Genomic DNA, 10,968 nt, shown 5'->3' with positions numbered 1-10,968 from the left:
CAGGCATGCCACACTTTGCCTGGGGCTGGGATAAGCAGGAGCATTCCTCTGAGCCCAGTGACCCACCAGGCTTTGTAGAGCTACAGAATACATGCACTTGAGTGGAAGAAAGGGCTGGGAAGGAAGATCATGTTACTGAATAGCAAGTAGGGTCTTGCCACCTCCCTCTAGGCAAAACTCCAGAGGCATAGGTTTGGTGATAAGGGAAAGGAGTCTTTATTCAAAAACTACACATTTTGGAGTAACAGCTTTCTACTTGTGTTGGCGACTTAAGCCTATCAATTAAGGCTAATCCTTTAAGTCTTTAGTTATAGCTTTCATCGTTTAAGCCTATCAGTTAAGGCTAAAATGTTTAACACCTGAGTTATCCTAGCATTTCCCCCGTTCATTTTTAATTATCTTATTTCTATAGGATTTGTTTACAAACTAAACCAACATAAGATACAGAAGTTACAGTTTTGGAAGAATGGCAGGCCTCTGCCTCAGAGCCTGTCCCCTCTAGAACACCCAAAGAAGAATAACTCTGTCACCCCCTGCCAGGCCAGCCCAATCCTAGGCTGTGCCCAGAGTTCCTTCCCATCCAAAATACTGTCCGTTGGTAAAGGCAGGCAGCTGCATGATCATCCAGGCATCCCCGAGGAAGAAGCAAGCCTGAGAGCCAATCTCTGCTCCCATTTTATTTAAGATCTTCTGGCCTATAATTCCTTGTGCTCTGGAGGCCTTTAGCTTCTCAGCTAATCCCATCCTAGACCATTGCCTCTGGCAACCTCCTCCTGCAGCCCCTCCCTCCACCTCCCCAGTGATCTGATCAGATCTCTGTATCAGTCAGACTTCCTAGCTAGGGAGAACGTGGGAGAGAGAGAGATTTGTTTTGAATGTAGCATATCTCTTTGGTGTCCATACTTTAAATGAGTAAGTGGAAAAAGACACTCATTTCTTTCTTTAGGGTTATTTTAAAAAGAGCCAAGAAAAACAAACCATACTAATTGTCCCAAGATAGACTTCTAATTATTGGCAATCTTTAAATATAAAGTGAGTAAAATGTGTTTGATGTTTATATTTCTATAGAGTATAGCTATGGCTGAGCACTGTTTTACTGGCTTCAAAAAAGATTCTTTTGGTTTTAGACTTGTCTGTTTAAAGTACATAAATGGATGAGGGCCCTTAGTCACATTTATACTAAAGATAAAGTCACCAGGAAATGATATGTTATCAATGCTTTGCACAGCCTGTTAGTTACTGGTCTTAAAATAATTAGTAAGACCATCTGAATCTGAATATAACAGTACTGAAAACCATTTAAAAGAAAAAAAATAACACATTTCTTTTGCTTGTTTGTAAAATATCTTTTCAGAGGTTTCTCTGGATTCCTTATTGTACCCTTGCAGGTCAGACAGAGGGAAGGCAAGTGTGGAGCCCTACTTTGAGAACAAGCTTCTGGTAAAAGGTTCAGACTGAGTTACTGGTGCTCAACAGAACAACCCAAAGCTTTCCTGACATCTCCGCACATCCCAGCGCTCTGGCAAAGAGTCTAATGGGTGCTCTGAATGCCATATCTTTTTAAAATTCAGTTAAACAGTTGTGTAGACCTAATATAAGAAAAACCCTGAGCTGGGCTTCGGAGAAGAGGTAATGAAAAGCTTTGGGATCCCAAGGAAGTGCCATCCCGATAGTGGAGATTAGTTGGCTATCGGACGGGCCGCAGGAGCTTCTCTATCTCTTTTACTCCTCCCACACCACTCACCTCCTCCGTCCACTCTGTCACCAACTGGAGCTCAAAAATTTACCCTGCATCTGTCCGCTACTCCCTTTCTTCATTACCGCCATCCTGGTCCAAGACATAGACACCTCTCACCTGGACATAGACAGGAGCTACCAGTGATCTCCTCTGTTCCACTCCAGACCCACACGGGAAGCTGAATACTGTCCCCCCAAAATATCAGATCCTTTTCTTTGGGACCTGTAAATACTACTGCATTTGCAGATGTGATTAAGGATCTTGAGAGGAGAGATTGTCATGAATTATAAGAGTGGGCCCTAAATGCAAGCCCTACCCCTGTCTTTACCCACACTTGTGTCTTTATAGGAGAGAGGCAGGGGTAGCTTTGACACACAGAGAAGAGAAGGCAATATGATGACAGAGGCAGAGGTTGTGTTGATGCAGCCATAAGCCAAGGGATGCCTGCAGCCACCAGGGACTGTAAGAGGCAGCACCTGGATTTTGGCCCGGTTATACTGATTCCCCTCTTCTGTCCTCCAGAACCATGAGAGAATCCATTCCTGTTGTTCTAAGCCACCGTGTTTGTGATCATTTGTCATCGCAGCCTCAGGAAACTAAGTTTCTTAATCCACCCTTCATGCAGAAGTCAGAGGGAACTTCTAAAGATGAAAATCAGACCAGGCCAATTTCTTGCTTATACCCTATTCATTAATTATTATCACAAAGAAAATAAATTCAAAGTCTCAGAGAGATAATTGGACAACTGGGATATATGAATATGGACTGGCTATTAGGTGATATTGTAGAATTATTGTTAATTTTTTAGGTGTAGTACCATTATTGTGGTTATTAGACTTGGGAGGTCCAAGCTGAAGTATTTAGGGGTGAAGTGTCCTACAACTTTTAAGCAGCTCATGAAAAATTACATTTTTTTGGGAGAATCCTGGTTTGGTGATTCTAGTTCAGTCTGTCAATCAGATGTTGCCTGGGGCTGCAGTCTTCCTGAAGGTTTCACTAAGGCTAGATGACGACTTATGTGGCTGGCAAGTTGCTGATGGCAAATTGCTGATGACAAATTTGTTTCTCTCTACATGGACCTTTCCACGAGACTGATTGAGTGTCCTCACAATATGGCGACCAGCTTCCCCCAAAGACAAAGGCTGCAATGTCTTTATAACCTACCCTTAGAAGTAATGCGCTAACCACCATTTCTGCATGTTCATGCAAGCCAGCCCGAGATCAGTGTGGGAGGGGCTTATACATGGGTGTGAACACCAAGAGGTTAGGATTATTAGGTTGCAGTTGAATGCTGGTTACCATATTGGGGAAAAAAAAAATCAAACCAAATCAGATTATAACCAAACTCTTTACTCTTGCTTATAAAGTCCTACATGATTGGGTTCCTCTTTTTTCAAACAATTCTCCTTCTTGTCCACTCTCTTGTAGCCATACTGGCATTTCAGTTCCTTGTAGCCAAGTATATTCATGCCTTAAGGCTTTTACACTACCTGTTGTCTTAATCAGATATGCTCTTCCTCCTCCTCATTAGTAAATTTTAGTAAATTTTCACCTTAAATGTCACCTCAGAGAAGTCCTGTGTTATAGACTGAATGTTTGTGTTCCCCCTTTCCCACCTCTTCCTCTCTCCTTCCCTGCCCCAGATTCATATGCTAAAATCTGTTCTCCTGTGATGGTATTTGGAGGTAGGACGTTTGGGAGGTTGTTAGGTTATGAAGGAGAGTCCTCATTAATGGGATTAGTGTCCTTATAAAGGAGACTGCAGACAGCTCTCTTGTTCTCCCTATCATGTGAAGTTACAAAGAGAAGACAACCATTTATGAACCAGGAAGTCCTTACTAGATACCAAATCTGCCAGAGCCTTGATTTTGAACGTCCCACCCTCCAGACTGTGAATAATACATTTTTATTGTTTATAAGCCACCCGGTATTTTGTCATAGCAGGACTAAGACTCCCTCCTCTTCCATTCCTTCTGAAGTTACCTCATCCCTTGTTATGACTCTACCCCCTTCTAGTCCTCTACGTAACAGTTATTTGACATATTTCTTCTGTGTTTGTTGGTGTGTTTACTGTTTATCTTTCCCACTTATAATATAAATTCTGTGAAACCTTTTCTATGTGGATTATTTTTGGGTCCCAAGTGCCTGAAATATTGCCTGGCACATATGGGTTCTCCGTGAGTATGTGGTGAATGACAATGAAGGGCAGAAATAAGTAGTTAGCAGTAGTTTAAAGGGCGTCATGGAAGTACAGATGAGAGGGCATTTTCCTGTTTCATACTCTGGACGCTTTATCAGGCAATCGCTCCCTGAAGCTGTCATGCGGAATGGGTTCATGGATGGCCCTGATGGGCTCTGTGACACGGTCTAACAAAACAATCTCCTGACAGAGCCTAAAGACACACTGGTCTTCCTGCCTACAATTGTCTGTTGTTAGTTGCCACCAGCATTCTTTCTTTATTTTTGAAATGGCCTAAAATCCACCTTGGCTCTCCTTCTGCAAGGCACAGAGCATCCTTCACAACCTTGCTGTCATGGCCTCTGTCTTCCCTCACTCACAGCCCCTTCCCCACAGCTCAGAGACTGGTTTCAGATCATTGCCTGTCCATAGTGGTGGGGCAGGAATTTCGTGTGCCTTACTGCCCGCGACTAAATGTCCATCATGGGAACGCCGCCTGAATCATTTCTAAATCTGGGGTGCTGCTGGAACTTCCGCAGCCTGCCTATGGAACCCACATCTTCTCCATTTTATCCTAGCCACATTTGGCTCCTGGGGTATTTATTCTTGCTCTAGTAGACCACAAAGTATAGATACCTTCTTGTGGTTGTCTTTGGCTGGATCCCGTAGGGAGCTCTGAAAAGAGACCTTTGCTGCTTAAGGTGGGATATATGAATGGCAGCCTGGGCCATTCATGTTATTCATTCATATTATTCATTATTGTTACAGCTGGTGGCTCTGAGACCTGCAGCGAATCTGCATGGGAACTCAATCTCCAGCCAATTCCTATGAGCATACTAGTGTGTGAAGCCCTGGTGTAAAATAGACTTTGGTGTTGTCTTCAACAGGTGCAAAGGAGCTATCCTTTATCTGCCTGTCACCAGTTAGGGTCTGTCCCCAAGGGGAGTGAATTCTTCCCAGCATTATCCTGGTTTACCAAGTACAACAAGCGGGTAGGTGTTGGCAGCCTGAGGGTGGTCCTCCAACAAAGAGAAGCAGATGCTGGCTGCTGGGAGGGAAGGTGTGCAAGTGCGAGAAGTAGAAAGAGATCAGAGGGAGTGTGGGCGGAGCACTGGTTCCACCCACCGTACCTCTCACAGGAGCAGACTGGCTCGAATTTGGTCTCTCCTCGTATTCTCCACTGTGGCTCATGGCAACCTCCTCTGAGAAGTTAAAACTGAAAACATCCTCTCCACCCGCACAGCCAGGCCGCCACTCTTAACCCAGATGTGACTGGGCTGCAGGCACAGGAAGAGACAACTGTAGCAAGCCAATTTCTTTCTCAACAAGGAAAGAGCGTGTTGCTAAAAATTTTTCCCAAGCTGGTGATGTGTGCATGTTCATAGGTACTTAACTGTGTTTTCAAAAACAGTGAATGTAAGTTTTGAGGAAGTAAATGTTCCTGGCTTTCCTTCTGTTCTGTGGGAATCTTCCAAAATTATAAAAGTAAGCTTCAATAGTAATGTAGTTGGCTTTTATCATGGTGACGGCCAGAGGGAAGGGGGGCGGGGGCCGTAGAAGAGGGTAAAAGGGGAGTAAAAGGCCGTGGAAGGAGACTTGACTTGGGATGGTGAGCACACAATACACAGATGATGTATTGTATGTAGAATTGTATACCTGAAGCCTATATAATTTTATTAACCAATATCACCCCAATAAATTCAATAAATAAATAAATAAAGTAGTTGATTTTTTAAAATACTGGATTTATTGAGCCGTAAGTTATATCCTGTAAAAAATTGCATATAGTTCTGAGTTTTAAGAAATGTTTATAGTTGTACAGTCACCACCACAGCCAAGATAAGGAACAATTTCATGAAAATAAAAAAGTTCCCTTCCATCCCTTTGTGTCTTTTCTTCCCCTACCTATCTGATTTCTGTCTCCACAGTTTTGGCTTTTCCAGAATATCATATACATGGAATTACTCACTTGGTATCTTTTTGTACCTGGTTTCTTTCACATGGTATAATGCTTTTGAGATTTACTCATAGTGTGCCTACCAGTGAGTATTACTATAGCGTTAACTGTTTCTTTTTATTACTGAGTAGTATTCTCGGTATGACTACACCAAGATTTGTTTATCCATTCACCAAACTGTGGGATGGTTTCCACTTTCTAGCTAGTATGCACAATGCTGCTATGAACACTTGGTACAGGCCTTTGTGTGAATATATATTTTCATTTCTCTTGGGTAAGTACCTAAAGGTGAGATGGTGGGGTCATGTGGTAACTGTAAACTTTTAAAGAAAATGCCAAACTGATGTTCCAGACGGATAATTCCATATCACATTGCCACCAGCAGTGCATGATAGTTCCGGATGACCTATGTAAATATCACGTAAATATTTGCTCGCACCTGGTGTCTCTTTTCCCCTGCCATTTCAGACATTCTGACCGGTGTGTAGTGGTTGCTCATTGTAGTTCAGCGTTTGTTTTCCTAATGACTAATGATATTGAGCATCTTTTCATGTGCTCATTGGCCTTTCTTTCATCTCTCTTTTTCGGTAAAGTGTTCAAATCTTTTATGATTTTTTTTTATATTGGGTTGTTTGTTTTCTTATTGTGTTTTAAGAGTTCTTTTACACTCTGGTTACCTTTCTTTTATCAGATCTATGTTTTGAAAACATGTTCTCCCAGCCTCTGGCTTGTCTTTCTATTTTCTTGATGTCTTTAAAGAGCAGAAGTTCTTTTTTTCTTTTCCCAATTTGCTTCTTTAAATGGAGATATAATTCACATATCACAAATTTGCCCTTTTAAGGTACACAAGTCAATTGTTTTTAGTCTATATCCACTTCGTGCAACTACCACCACTATGCAATTTCAGAAAATTTTCATCACCCAAAAAAGAAACCCCATACCCATTTAGCAGCCGCTCCCCATTCTCTTCTCTAGATCCTGGTAGCCGCTATAGATTAACCTACCTGGATATTTCATGTAAATGCAATCATACAAGGTGTGACTTTTGTTTCTGGCTTCTTTCATTCAGCATAATGTTTCCAAGACTCGTACATGTTGTATCAGGGATCATTCCTTTTTATAGCTGAATAATATTCCATTGTATGGATATACTCCACTTTGTTTATCTGTCATCAGTTGATGGACACTTGGGTTGTTTTCACTTTTTGGTTATTATGCATCATGCTGCTATGGACATTTGTGTGCAAGTTTTAGTGTAGGTGGATGTTTTCTTTTGGGAATATATCTTAGAATGAAATGGTTAGGTCATAATAGTAGCTCTTTTTAAAAAAAATAATATTTCTCTTTAATTAAAAAAATAATTAAGTCTACATTTTACTTTTAAAAATATAAGAATAAGCAAGTGCTTCAATTTAAAATGGGAAAAGTGCCCTAGCTGGTGTGGCTCAGTGGATTGAATGCCGGCCTGAGAACCAAAGGGTAGTTGGTTCGATTCCCAGTGTAGGGCACTTGCCTGGGTTGCAGGCCAGGTGCCCAGCAGGGGGCGCATGAAATACAACCATACATTGATGTTTCTCTCCCTCTCTTCCCTTCTCTATAAATAAATAAATAAATAAATAAAATCTTTAAAGAAAAGTAAAATGTGAAAAGTGTCTGGAAATTCAGAAAAGGAACAATATAGTAAGTGAATAAATACATGAAAAATTAAACCCTACAAGCATTCTATATGGTTTTTTAAAATGTAAATTAAACAGCAATAGGAACTATTTACCACATAGAGATTTTGTGTTGAATCTTTACATGTGTTGAGGGCTCTGGGCTGGGAGGAGGGAGAGAGTTTTTTGGGGCATTCTTGAGCTCTGTTGGTTGGAATATAATTGAAACAATCTTTTGGGGGGTTTTTGGAAATATGAATAAAAAACCTTTAAAATAGTACATGATCTGACTCAGAAATTTTACATTAGAAATACATCCTAAGGAAATAAATATGCCCTCTAATATTTAGGAGTCTCGACACAGAATTGTTTATATAATGTGGAAAAAACTACAAACAATGTAAATGCCTCACAATAGGGGGTTGGATAAATAATTTAATCTCTGTCCTTATAGTGGACTACTTTGAAGTAATTAATAATTTTGTGAAAGTACATCTTGAAAAGGACAAGTGACCATAATATATTTTTAAATAGGAAATTATAAATAATATGTACATTTTAGCAACTACATGAGTCATTTCGGATGCATTTAGTTACGGGGAATAAAATACTCAATTTATACTGGCTTCAACAAGCAAATTTTGGGGTTCACATAACTAGAAACTCCAGAAGCAAGACAGATTCTGGTGTTAATTTAGCAGCTCAGCAAGTTCTTTAACAACTAATTTTTTTTTTTAATACTTTTTTTTCCCCTTATGAACCATCTGGGTTCACCTGAAAGTGGTTTGTCTTGTTGTGGCAAGATGGCCACCAACAACTCCCAGGACCATTTTGCTCAAACCCAAAGGGGTGTCTTTCCCCCAGTCTTTGGCAGGAATCCTAGGATTCCCTCTGATTGGACCATCTTGATCATGTGCCTCTTTTTGGCGGCGAGGAGAATGCTTTGCATTGCTTATATTAGGTCTGGATTACGTGCTAGTCCCTAAAGTAAAGGGATTGTGTCAAGGTGGTAGATTATTGAAATTTTGTTTTGCTAAATCAAGACCTATGTCAGAGCTTGTGATCAGGTTAATCCCCTTAAAGCGGCATGAGTGCCCCACAGTGGCCTGGCGTGGAATGAATGTCGAGAGCTCATCCTAAAACCCGCCTCACCGCAGAAAAAAGCCTGGAAGGATGGTCGCCAAGGTGCCAACTGTGGTTTTTTTCCGGTGTTGGGATTGTAGGGAATTTTTAATTTTCTTTTTTATGCTTATCTGTGTTTTACACTTTGACAACAAGCATGTATTATTTGAATAACTTCAAAAAGAAATGAAGGATATAAATATGAGGAAAAGCTGGCATATAACTCTTACAATTAGTAGGTTGAGTGACTTAAAGCAGACATGTAGGCCAACAGGAACTATAAGTTTTCAGAATGATACCAACTGTGCCTTGCAGAAACTTCTAACTTCCTCTCTCTTGTTTCTGTTGGGAAATTGTGGTCATTTCAATAGGAGTAGCCTGAGATCTTTGAAGGCTAGTCTGGCTTAAAACCACTGGTTGCAGTGGCTTGAATTTTTCCCTCAAGTTATGGAGGAGGGGAACTTTTTTGCTTTCTCTAGAAACATTTTCCCTTGTCACCTTTCAATGTCATGAAGTGGGTCCCAGTCCCAGAAGGATGCAGAGATCATGTGTCTCTTTACAGAGGGTCCCCTGTGTGCAGAAGGGGAGGTGCTGAACCCCGGGATCCCTCACTTCCTTCTTGGAGAGAGGGCTTTGAGCGTCCTTTCAGGAAGTGGCTACTGCAGTGTCCCTGGCTGTCTCTGAGGTCTGGCAGCTCTCTCTGCTGTGAATTACTGTGTGACACTTGCTGCGGGCACCACTGACGGGGCCCCAGTGTCCAGGGAGACTGAGAAATGGGGCATGTCCCTTGAGCCCCTTCTGTTAGATGCTGGGCATTGGGAGTTCCTCCTGGGATTTTCAAAGAAACTCTTGCTGGTTGTCCACAAACCTTTTCCTGGGGAAGAGAAGTCATTTTTTTTTTTCCATTGGCAGGAAAGGTCTCCTTTTGGGAAAGTAAGGTAAGCATTTTTCATGTCAGTCTAGACATCTCATTTCTCACTTTTATTTCTATGTGAAATTGAGTCTCAGTGCTGCAGTTTCAGAAACTTGACTTTATCTCATCATTCTCTTCTGGAATTATTTCATAGTGATAGTAAGCAATCAACTGGCATCTTAGTTTTGTTATGCAGCAGCTAGGAATGAGCAGCCAGAGGGAAAATGAAGGCAGCGCCCTCAACTTTACAGTCTAACAAAGAACTGAATATAGGCGGCTAGGAGCAGAAAAGACACGTCTTACCCGTTGACCCAGCAGTCCTGAGCCTGGTTTGATAAGGCTGCCATGCGTTCTGAACAACAAGCAAAACTGTGATAGTGCAGGAGGAGGGGAGCCCTTGAAAGTCTGTGTGTATCACCTCTATTACCTGGGAAAAGGAAAACCTTGAGACTGTGTATTCATCCCAAGGCCTACACGAGGAAGGGGGTGGAGATTCACAGTGCCCAAAGAAAGGCCCATAAAACGACTTTGGTTAATTGCCTGCCTCCCATCACGTATGCAAAATGAACAAATGGAGTCTGGAGTGAGATAAGGAGTCTGGAGTGAGATAAGGATTCAAGCTAACACACCCCCAGCCATACCTATGTTTGGGTAGTCACGGCTCCCTGGGGGAAGCTGGCACTGCCTTTACCAGTCAATCAATATGTCACTTACTCATCGCCATCCCACAAGCGATGTAAGTCCTCAGAACAAAGGACTTGCTCTCTTGGCTCTTTTGCCTCATGGGGGGGTGGAGCAGGGAGCCTGGCCAGCTGGGCTCTGGCCTGGGGAGCTCTGTCCACTGGGTCTTTGTCCACTGGGCCCGTGGCTACCCTCTTTTTGGCTACCGTGCCTCTGGCCACTGTGTTCTTGACACCTTTGTTTTTGTTCTCCCATTAGAACTTAGCACTGATAAACTTTGTTAGCTTGCTCATGGGCTTGCTGATCTGTAATTCTTTACTGTGGCAGCAAGAAGAACTGAGTTTCTCCCTTAACAGTTTTATGATGAGAATTATACTAACAACAAAGATCAAAATGCTTCAGTTTGAGTGGTCAGGGCACCCTGTCTCAGTCGAAAAATACATATGGGAGAGGAAATGAGGCCAGAAGGTGAATATTAGAAGGTCTTAAGGAACCAGTCTTTGTGTCTCCTGGTATTATCATCCACACCCCACCCGGATATAAACTTGACTCAAGTACAGACTTGTTTGTTTTGTTCAATGTTGTAGCCTCAGCATCTAGAATAGTTGGAGGTGCTCAACAGATATGTGAGGAATGGATGGATGGAAGGCTGGCTAGCTGGATGGATGAACTGTTATCATTTTCTAGAGTCACTATCCTCTGAGAAGTTTTCCCTGACCCTTC

Source organism: Pteronotus mesoamericanus, unplaced genomic scaffold (genome assembly GCF_021234165.1).
Source record: "Pteronotus mesoamericanus isolate MK-2021 breed Mesoamerican mustached bat unplaced genomic scaffold, CSHL_Meso_final contig_90, whole genome shotgun sequence".
NCBI classification, from domain to species: Eukaryota; Metazoa; Chordata; class Mammalia; order Chiroptera; family Mormoopidae; genus Pteronotus; species Pteronotus mesoamericanus.
The sequence above is the reverse complement of the archived record's forward strand: the minus strand, read 5'-3'. Positions refer to the sequence as shown.